We start from the raw sequence: 11,051 nt of genomic DNA, 5'->3' as shown, positions 1-11,051 counted from the left end.
ACATTAAGGACTTTGTATGGAGTGAGGAAAACCAGGAGGCTTTTGAGGAGTTAAAGAAATATATGGCCTAGGCCCCGTTGTTGGCCAAACCGGCTTTGAATGAAGTTTTATACTTGTATTTAGTCGTTTCTGAGAGTGCCTTGAGCGCTGTATTGGTTAAGGAGGAATTGAAAATCCAGAACCATGTATACTACGTCAGCAAAATTCTGTATGGTGCTGAGTTGAATTATTCAACTATTGAGAAATTTGCTCTAGCCTTGGTAATGGCTTCAAGAAAATTACGACCTTACTTTCAGGCTCATCAAGTTGAGGTGCTAACGAATCAGCCCCTGAGAAATAACATTCATAGTCCCAAGGCTAGTTGGAGGTTGATCAAGTGGGCAACAGAGCTGGGAGAGTTCGACATCAAGTATAAGCCACGAACGGCAATAAAAGCCCAGACATTAGCTGACTTCGTGGTGGAATGTACCATACCCAACCAAGAAGTCGGGGATAACATACCTCAAGACAAGGAAGTTGATAAAGGGGATAAAGAGAAGGTTGACAAGGAAAAAGAATATTGGGTTCTCTATTTTGATGGAGCATCAAAAACGAATTCAAGTGGAGCATGTTTGGTTTTACAAAGCCCTGATGGGTTCTTAATTGAGTATGCCATGAAGTTAGATTTCCCAACCACAAACAATGAGGCAGAATATGAAGCTCTGATAGCTGGTCTTGGCTTAGCAGGGACACTTAGAGTCAAGAACTTAAAAGTATGTGGAGACTCGAAGCTGGTCGTATCCCAGGTGAAGGGAGAGTTTGAGGCAAGGGATGATACGATGGCTAAGTATGTCCGCCTAGTAAGGGCCGTAATGACCCAATTCGATGAATGCCATGTTGAGCACATTCCAAGAGAGGAAAATGCTAAGGCATATGCATTGTAAAAGTTTGCTTCATCTGAGATGGAAGAAAGTTCTGGAAGTATATAATATCGCGTTTTGAAAGCACGGAGCATTGATGTTAAACTCGTGGCTCCTATAGGCCTGGGGATATCATGGATTAATCCCATTAAGGCTCACATTCAAACCAGTTGGTTACCGAACGATGCTACTGAAGCACGAAAATTGGTTGTTCGAGCACTAAGATACTCTTTGATAGATGGAATTCTGTATAAAAAATCTTTCGTGGTTCCCTACTTAAGGTGTCTCAGGCCCGATGAGGCTCGCTTGGCTCTTGAAGAAGTACATGAAGGCATATGTGGGAAACACCTGGGGGCAGAACATTAGCCCATAAGATAACCCGTTTAGGCTTCTATTGGCCAGAAATGATGGTGGATGCCAAAGAATATGTGAAGAAGTGTGACCGCTGTCAGAAGCATGCACCTGTTGTTAGACAACCCCCTGAGATGCTGACATCCGTCAACTCACCTATCCCCTTTGCTATGTGGGGAATGGATATACTTGGGCCTTTCCCCATGGCCACGACACAAAGGAAGTTTTTGATTGTAGCCATCGATTATTTTACCAAATGGATTGAAACCAAGCCCTTGGCTAAAATCACAACTAAGCAGGTTGCACAATTCCTGTGGGAAAATATCATGTGCCGGTATGGAATTCCCCGCATCCTAGTCACTGACAACGGAACACAATTCAACAACGAGAAATTCAAGAGGTATTGTGAAGAAAACGAAATTGAGTTACGATTTACCTCTGTAGCTCATCCGCAAGCCAATGGGCAAGCGGAAGTGGCAAATCGGATAATCCTGGATGGACTAAAGAAGAGGATCAAGAAGTCGAGTAATAACTGGGTAGATAAAATACTCCCAATACCATGGGCCTATAGGACTACCTGTAGAGTCACGACTGGAGCAACTCCTTTCATGTTAGCATATGGGGGCAGAAGCAGTTGTTCCCGTAGAGATATCACATTCCTCTCCCAGGATTCAAGCTTTCAATGCTGAGGAGAATGAGGAAGGGCAAAGACTAGCCTTGGATCTAATTGATGAAGTGCGAGACGAGGCACATACAAAGATAGTGGAGTATCAGAAAAAGGCTTCGTTCTACTACAACCTAAGGGTTAAAGAAAGGTTCTTCAAACAGGGTGACCTAGTCTTGAGGAAGGTGGAAGCTTCTGGTGTAAGGCAGAAAGGGAAACTTGCCCCAAATTGGGAAGGGCCATATAAGGTCAAGAGTGTACAAGGTAGAGGAACCTACAAGCTGGAGACTATGGATGGTGTTGAAGTCCCGAGAACTTGGCATGCACAAAACCTGAAGGTTTACTATGTGCGAAGCCATTAAACATGATTCTCACTTGTCAAGGTGACAAGTAGGTTGAAAAGCACCTTGAAGCTTTGATTGCTTAGGATTTACATGTTTTAGCTTTATTTTTTAGGATTAGGAGTGGTGTAAGGGATGAATCCCAAGAGTTGCCATAAACTTGTTTTACAATTGTTTAGTTCATCTTATTATAGAACTATTTGGTGCATACTATATATGATTAAGTTTGCTTATCTATTTTAGTACAAGTACGAGGAAAATAGGGGATAGCTTTTAAAAGGCTAACAGTACAAGTACTTGAAAAGGATAGTAGAAAAGTAAACAAATAACTTAAAATAACATAATAAACCCCGAAGGGTAATAAGTTCCGAATACGACTAAGTCAATACATAAAAAGCCACGATGGGCCAAATAAGAAAAACAAACTACTCAAAGATCCTTGAAAAAGTCATCATCAAGGTTTCCTTCATCGGCAGCAGTAGAAGAAGGAACGGGCATAGGATCAGCATCTTGAGGAGAAACAGTTGCGGCCTCAGCAGAAGTAGTGAGAGTAGGAGAAAGAGGAATATTATCAAGAAGAGGCTCTTTCCCAGGAATAACAGGGACTGGATAGGCGGTGAGAGTCACCTCCGAAATCTTTTTCCCAAATCTCCTCCACTATCTGCTCCCAACAGCTAGAAAAGGTCTCCGGGAAGTTAGCATCGTACTCAGCATTTAGGACATCCTGAAAGTCCTGAGATGCCTTATACTCAGCTATCACCTCAGCCCGGGCCTTCTGAGCATCCAGCTCCAGCTTACGAACTTTCTCATTTTCATCCGCCAGCTCCTTCTCTACCTCACGGAAACGAGTGAAGTTGGCCTCGGAAGCCTTGAGATACATGTCCCTATCTCTCTCAGCAATGGTTAGGCTAGTCCTCACATCCTTCAGATTGTGAAGGGCAGCCTGGAGATAGGTATTCATCTGCACGAGCATAATACAGTAAGTAAGTATGAAAGAGTTAAAAAAAAAGTCAAAAGGGGATAAGGAAGAGGCTTACAGAATCCACGGTCTGAGCACCCAGACGCTCAATCTGTAGGTCATCAGAAGACTCTACTATCTCAGCCCTGTCACGAGGCGTAATCACACTCTCGGACCAAACAGCGGCAGCCTCGGAACTCCCTACCACTGTGTCCCTCCTCTGAAGGCCCCAAGTGACGGTGAAAGGAGAGGTATCCTCATCAAGGCTAAGAGGCCTCTGGGATAAAAAGGTAGGGACGGCCTCCTGAGCCGTGACTGAAGGGTCGTCACCAATCCTAACCCGCTTGTCACGGTGGGTCTCAACTGCAGAGCCCTTGATAGCACGGGCCTCCCGCTTCTTGAAGATCGTGTCTGAAGCTGCCCTAGCTGCAGAAAGATACAGACACGTAAGAAGAAGGACAAATAAGGAATTAAGAAAATGGAACAAAAAGGGAAAAGAAATACCCTCGGGACCAAGGTCACTTAGACCTAAATCTTGCAAATTACCCTCTGAAAGGATGAGAGCGCAATGATGCAAGTTATTAGTTATCAGCTGTGATGGCCTTGATGGCCGCATCCTCATCTATCCCCAATTTTAGGTCTCTTAAAGACCCGTCTATACTTTTTGAGAAGTTGGGCCTGAAAAAATGGTCCCAACCCTCCTCGGAATCCAGAAACACATAAAACCACTCGCTCTTCCAAGTTGGATACGAGTCAGGGTTGGTGCCAGAAATAAAGCAGGAGCGGGCCAAGGATCTATGAACTATTTTGACCCATCCTTGGTCCTCAGAAGCATTTACAAATTTAAATAAATAGCGAAAGACACAAACATTGGGCTCAAAACCGTGTTTACGAGATTGGGCCATATAACAGTGAATAAAACGCCAAGAATTGGGTGTGAGTTGGGTCGGACAGACTCGGGCCTCAGTCAAAAGGCGAAGAATGAAAGGATGAGGAGGAAGGCGAAAACCAGCATAAACATTTCCTTATAGACCCGAATGGCCCCAGGCTTTGGGTAACAGGCCCTATCATTTGGGCCTGGAGCCTTGGCCCTATAAGGGTGAGAAATGCCAAAAAGGCGAGCTATGATACCTACTTGTTCTGGACCAAATCTAGAAGGGTAATTATATGCATCTAAGTGTAACATGTTAAGGAAGGCTTACCCCGAATTCGGTTAAAAGATCCCTAAGAGAAATAACTGAGGAATGGACAAGAGATTTTTTACCTCGGCTGGCCCTAGATGGACGGGCAACAGCTTGGGGAACCTACGAGTGAGATGAATCGGAATCCGCCATGGATGAAGACTGAAACCCAGGAAGCTCTTGAAGGTAAGCGAAGAAGATGAAGATTCAAACGGAATCTTCAAAATAAGCCCAGAAAACGGTGGTGTAGAAAGCCGAAAATCGCTTTGAGGTGGCGATTTTTGAGAGAATAGTTGCAGAGTTAAAAAGATAGAGGTGAAGAAATTTTATGGAAGTAAAGTGTGAGAAATGAACTCACACTCCACCCCTTATATAGAAGAGCTTGAGGAAGCTCAAACGTATCTTGGCCTAAAGAAATGGGCCTAATAAAGGCAGGAAGCCCATTAAATTTGAATTTTGAAAAGATCTAGAATGTTCTAAATCAAAAACCAAAGTTCATTAAATAAATCAAGGCTCGAAAGCCCCAACCACGCCTAGAGTGCATGATTCCTAGGCGTGGTACCAAACATGTCTCCTAGGTGTGCGTATACAACGCCTAGGAATTATAGACGAATTAACGTCCAATAACGCCCAGGACGCAAATTTCCTAGACGATGTTGGAAGGATGTCTCCTAGGCGTGGGTGCACAACGCCTAGGATCTATGAACGGATTGGCCTTCAACAACGCCCAGGGTGCATTATTCCTAGACGTTGTTAGAAGTGTGGCTCCTAGGTGTGGATCAACAACGCCCGGGAAGCATTGGCCTTCAACAACGCCCAGGGTGCATTATTCCTAAACGTTGTTAGAAGTGTGGCTCTTAGGCGTGGATCAACAACGCCCAGGAAGCATTGGCCTTCAACAACGCCCAGGGATCATTGTTCCTAGACGTTGTTAGAAGTGTGGCTCCTAGGCGTGGATCAACAACGGGCAGGAAGCATTGGCCTTTAACAACGCCCAGGGAGCATTGTTCCTAGCCGTTGTTAGAAGTGCGGCTCCTAGGCGTGGATCAACAACGCCCAGGAAACATTGGCCTTCAACAACGCCCAGAGTGCATTGTTCCTAGCCGTTGTTAGAAGTGTGGTTCCTAGGCGTAGATCAACAACGCCCAGGAAGCATCAGCCTTCAACAACGCCCATGGTGCATTGTTCCTAGACGTTGTTAGAAGTGTGGCTCCTAGGCGTGGATCAACAACGCCCAGGAAGCATCAGCCTCCAACAACGCCTAGGGTGCATTGTTCCTAGACGTTGTTAGGAAACTATCTCCTAGGCGTGGATCAACAACGCCTAGGATGTATTAAGCGGCAAAAATTCTATTTTTATGATTATTTAATTAATTAGAAAAATGGGTTAAAATCGGGAAAATTGCTAAAAAAATCCCAATAAATAGGGAAAATAAGCAAAAACTCCCAGAAAATCAGGAAAATTAAAAAATTATTTTCAAAAATTATTTTTGTTGAAAATTCTTGAAAAAATTAAGGGAAAATTCCTAAAAAATCTGATAAATCCCAGAATTGAGGGAAAAATTCCTGAAAAATACCAGAAAATTTCTAAAAAGAATGAATAAGGTAAGGAAAATAATAGAAAAGTTCTATAATAGCCTTGAAGCCGCGTGCAAGGCAAATTATTGTAAATGTGTAGGTCGCTCCACACTTTACGCAAAAACGATACCCTGTAAGGGAACAAACGAACTTAACTTCTGCGAAATCTTTTACGGTTTCCCAGAAGTTGGGGGGCAAATGATATGGGCCTAAAATTAGCGTAGAAATATAATTAATATTGAATTAATTAGACATGGTATTGTCCAGTAAAGAAGCCCAATTAACGAGGCCCGAAACTCTGATTATTTATTAATTTCGTAATTAATAAATAAGGGAGATTAACAGCTCATTAAATGAGTCCAATCAGTTATGTAAATCTATAAAAGATAGCCCCAAGGGCACCTACACTAATTAGGAATCTGATTCCTCTATTCTAGGACTCCAAAGTCTGAGAACTTGATCAACAAGTCTCCTATCCCTAGTCCAATTCAAGGACTCTCAACATCTATATAAAGAGATCTACCCCTCAATCAGAACTACGTTTTTTGGCTTGATTCTCTAATTCACAGAGATACGTAGGCTCTCGTAAAGGCAGAATTAAGCTACGAAACACGAGAGCGGCCATTAAAGGCCTTGAGCTCCCGAACCTTAGCAATAAATATAGCAAATAATAACCTTAGTTTTTTTTATCCATAACAATCCTATTTCCAAGTCACGTACTTAGAGATATACAGTTACATATCATATTCCAATGACATTTATTAATCTAACATTTTATCGCAGAGAATAAAGATATAATAAATTATCAAAGAATAATCCATAAAATCATTATTAATAATCCAAATGTTTTATAACATAAACATAATAGTGTTGTCTTCAGGGGCACACACACTAACAATTTATTGATGCGTTTATGAAATATAATTATATTTTAATTAAAATATAAATTTTAGATCACATTAATAATATAAGAATTATCTTATATCGACCACATCCAACTAGTTATATTAATTTGTTTATGTTGTACAAGACATGCATGTATCTTAACAAGACTAAAACAATTTGTCAACCCTAAGTAATTTGTATTGTTACCTTAATTTATATTTTGTACTTGTAACATTCAAAGTCTGTAAAAATGTCAAAGGAGCAGACTTAAGTCTTTTTCTATAAACAGTGTCAAGCCTAAGAATTCTATCTGGAAGAAGATAAAAAAGATCATGCCTCAGAACAATTATGAAGAAGCTTGGAGTTGAATAAATCTATTTTAGGAAAAATATTCTAAGTCAAGATCTCTACAAGTCACGGATTTAGTGTTGTAGAGAAGTCATTCGAGAACTCCAGAATGACTTATAGAGAACTCAGGAAAGCTTATAGAGAACTCAGAGATATCGACAAGTCAAATTGAAGATATGAAGATTGAAGATATCGACAAGTCATTTCTTCACTAGAGAACTCAGAGTTATCGACAAGTCAACATTCACTACTAGAGAACTCAGAGATATCGATAAGTCAAAATTCACTAGAGAACTCTGAGATATCGACAAGTCAAATTTGACTAGAGAAATCTGAGATATCAACAAGTCAAGAAGCCACTAGAGAACTCAGAGATATCGATAAGTCAAGTGAAGATATGAAGATTAGAGATCTCGATAAACCAAATTCTCTTATAGAGAACTAGAGACCTCTACAAGCCAAATTAGCTATAGACTACTAGAGATCTCGATAAGCCAATATACTTATCGAGATGTCAAGTTCTCTATAGACCAAACTGGAGATCTCGAGGTAAAATCCCAAAGTACAAAATTGCAGATCAGGTCAATATCCAAGATTAACAATCAACAAACAATCCAAACAGCTGGATTGACAAGTCTACAAGAAGCAGCTTGAAGAATGTGCAAGATCAATGGTGAAGATTAGCTGACAAAGGAAGATCAAGATAATCACAGGATGCTAAAGACATGCTAAGCCAGAAATAGAAGATATATTTTTCTATAAATGGAAATAACAAGTGACAGTTTACTAAAGCTAATAGCATGCCTTATTGTACATTATGTAAACCAGCAGTTAACTGAATTATAAAGTTAACACTGGTCCTTTAGTCAGTTGTAACAATTTAGATAGAAAATCTTGTAACACTCTCAAGAAGAAGCTAAGCTCTTTATCAACAAAGAGCCTAGAAATTTTGTAGCAAAATATTCTTAATTTTAATATAAAATTAAGTGAGTTTTGAAGAGCTGCGTTCTTTATTCTTGCAAGTTTAATTTCTGTATGAACACACTTTCACCACGAGATTTAATTTACTTTGTTCAACCATAAAATATTCAAGAAACACTTAAAAACAGTAAAACACATTCACCCCCCCCCCCCCCCGTGTGTTATTCATTTCCTAACAAGTGGTATCAAAGCAAAATCTGAAAGTAAACAGATTAAAGATCTTGGAAGAATGAATACACAGAAAATCAGTAGCATCAGAATTCCTGCCTTTGACAAAGCTAACTACACTCTTTGGAAAAAGAAAATGTTGTTATTTATCAGGATGGCCAATCCACTCTATATTCAGATTCTCAAAAATGGGCCTTTCACTCCTATGGTTAGAGTTGAAGAATCAACAGATGGTGATATGGTCATTCCAGCTCATTATGCTCCAAAAGATCCTTCTGAGTATACTGAGCCTGAAAAGGAGAAAGTTTCCCTGGATAGTGGCTTGCAATTGATATTGATTGAGTCACTCGACAATGTGATTTACAACAACATTGTCAACTGTGACACTGCCAAGCAAATATGGGAAAAGATTGAGATATTCTGTGAGGGAACTGAGGAAGTTAGATCAAATCAGAGAAGGATACTGATTTCACAGTATGAGGGTTTCATGGCGAAGCCAAAGGAAAGTATAACAGATGTCTTTGAAAGGTTCAACAAGCTGATAAATGACTTGCAGCTCCATGTAGGGGTGAGCAAAACCGAACCGAAACCGAAAAACCAAATTGAACCGTATAATTTCGGTTTGGTTTGGTTTGAATTTTTTCAAAAATTTTGGTTAATTCGGTTTTTCGGTTTTAACCGAAAGAATATTGGTTCGGTTTAGTCAATCTAAAAATTAATTTGGTTTAACCGAAATAACCGAAATCTAAATATATATATTTTTGAATTATATTTTATTTATATGTATATATAATATAATATAGTAAATATAAATAAAAAAATAAACTGTTTGTATCTTCAATTGGTGAATGTATGTATCTTCAATTTTTTACATATATAATATAATATAATATGTATTCTTTTAACATTTCGAATTATTTTTTGTTTTCATTTTAAATTATTTTGACAAAATTTCAAATATTTTGGTTTTCAGAAACCGAACCGAATTAACCGAAATAATTCAGTTCGGTTTGTGCATAAGTTTGGTTCTGTTCATTTATGAAAAAATTATCACTTCGGTTTTCTGTTAATTCGATTCGGTTCGATTTCTGACCGAACCGAGCGAATGCTCAGCCCCAGCTCCATGACAAATACTATGAAGATGAAGAAGTGAACTTGAAGTTCTTGCTTACTCTTCCTGATCATTTGGAACAGAAAATCTCAGCAATCAGGGAAGGGAGAGATTTGAGCAGAATAACACTGGAAGTTCTATATGGAATTCTCAAAATATATGAACAAGAAATGATTCAAAGGAAATCATTGAGATCTGGTCAGGGACATGTTGTAGATGGCTCGAGTTCTTTAATTTTCAATGAAAGCCAAACATCTATTGATGAGCCAAGTTCTCAAACTCCAGTTCCCTCAACAAGTGAGCAAAGAACAAATGATTCACAGGAACAAGTCATTCTAGAATTGGAAGAAGATGAGTTCTACACTCTTGATGAACTGGATGAGCTAGATCAGTCAATGGCTTATTTGGCTAGAAAATTCTCTAACATTAGAGTAAAGAAGCCAAGATTTTTCAAGGGTAAAGGACAGTCTTTCAACAAAGACAGCAGCTGGAAAGGAAAAGGGAAGTACACTTTTGATAGCAAAAATGATTACAAAACTGGATCTGTTGACAGATCTAAGATAAGGTGCTAAAACTGTGATGAGTTGGGCCATTTTTCTATAGAATGCAGGAAACCCAAGAAAGCAAAAAAGGATAGAGCTTATCTTGAATTGAAGCAAAGTATGAAGCTCTTATGAAGAAACAGCAAAGCAAAACTTATATTACAAAGGGTAAAAGTTGGGATGACTCTGAAAATGATGAAGATGAAGAAGTTGGAAATTATGCACTCATGGCCTTGGAGCAAGGATAATCATCCTCATCTAAATCACAGGTACCAACTCTTACCACCATTGATTTAAATATGAGTCAATATAAGGAAACTGTAGAGAAGATGAGCACAAAAATGTTTCACATTCACACAAGCATAGTTGTTGCTAATGAAGAAGTTAGCAGATTAACAAAGATAAATGAGAAGCTCGAAAGTGAGAAGCAAGAAACAGAATTATTGGTGGTAGAGCTTGAAGCTGTAAAGCAGGAGAATGTTTATCTCAAGAACAAGCTCAAGTGTGCAAATGAAATTGAAGCAGTGCTAAGAGAGAAGCTGGAAAAGAATGAGGTGAAGTTGAAGTCTTTCAGAAATGTATCTGAGCTGGTTGGACAATACCATGAGAAAAACAAACCATGTACAAATATTGCTATTGGACTTGACTATGATGCCTTGAACATCAAGAAGAAAGAGATAAGTGACAAAGGAAAAGCAACAACTAATGAAAATGTTCCAGCTATGCTGAAAAATATTGTATCACCTATGTTCAAGGCATGTGAAGTCAACTTCAGTGAAGAAGAATTGATTATCAAGCAAGAAATTGTCGATGAGGACAAAGAGAAGAAAACCGCAGAATCAACTCAGTCTTTCAATATTGAAAAGAAGCTCATGAACAAACAAAGTCCCAAGACACTTATTAAAGAAACCAAAACTGAAGATGCAAGAAAGAAAAAAAAATAGAAATGGGAAAATAGGGATAAACAAAAGCAACAGTTTTGCTTATGTTGCAGATGCTCCAAGAAAGAAATGTGAAAAATGTGGCTCTGTGAATCATCTAACTC

The sequence above is a fragment of the Apium graveolens genome, chromosome 6, assembly GCF_009905375.1.
Source record: "Apium graveolens cultivar Ventura chromosome 6, ASM990537v1, whole genome shotgun sequence".
Taxonomy (NCBI): domain Eukaryota; kingdom Viridiplantae; phylum Streptophyta; class Magnoliopsida; order Apiales; family Apiaceae; genus Apium; species Apium graveolens.
Note: the sequence above shows the minus strand (reverse complement) of the source record.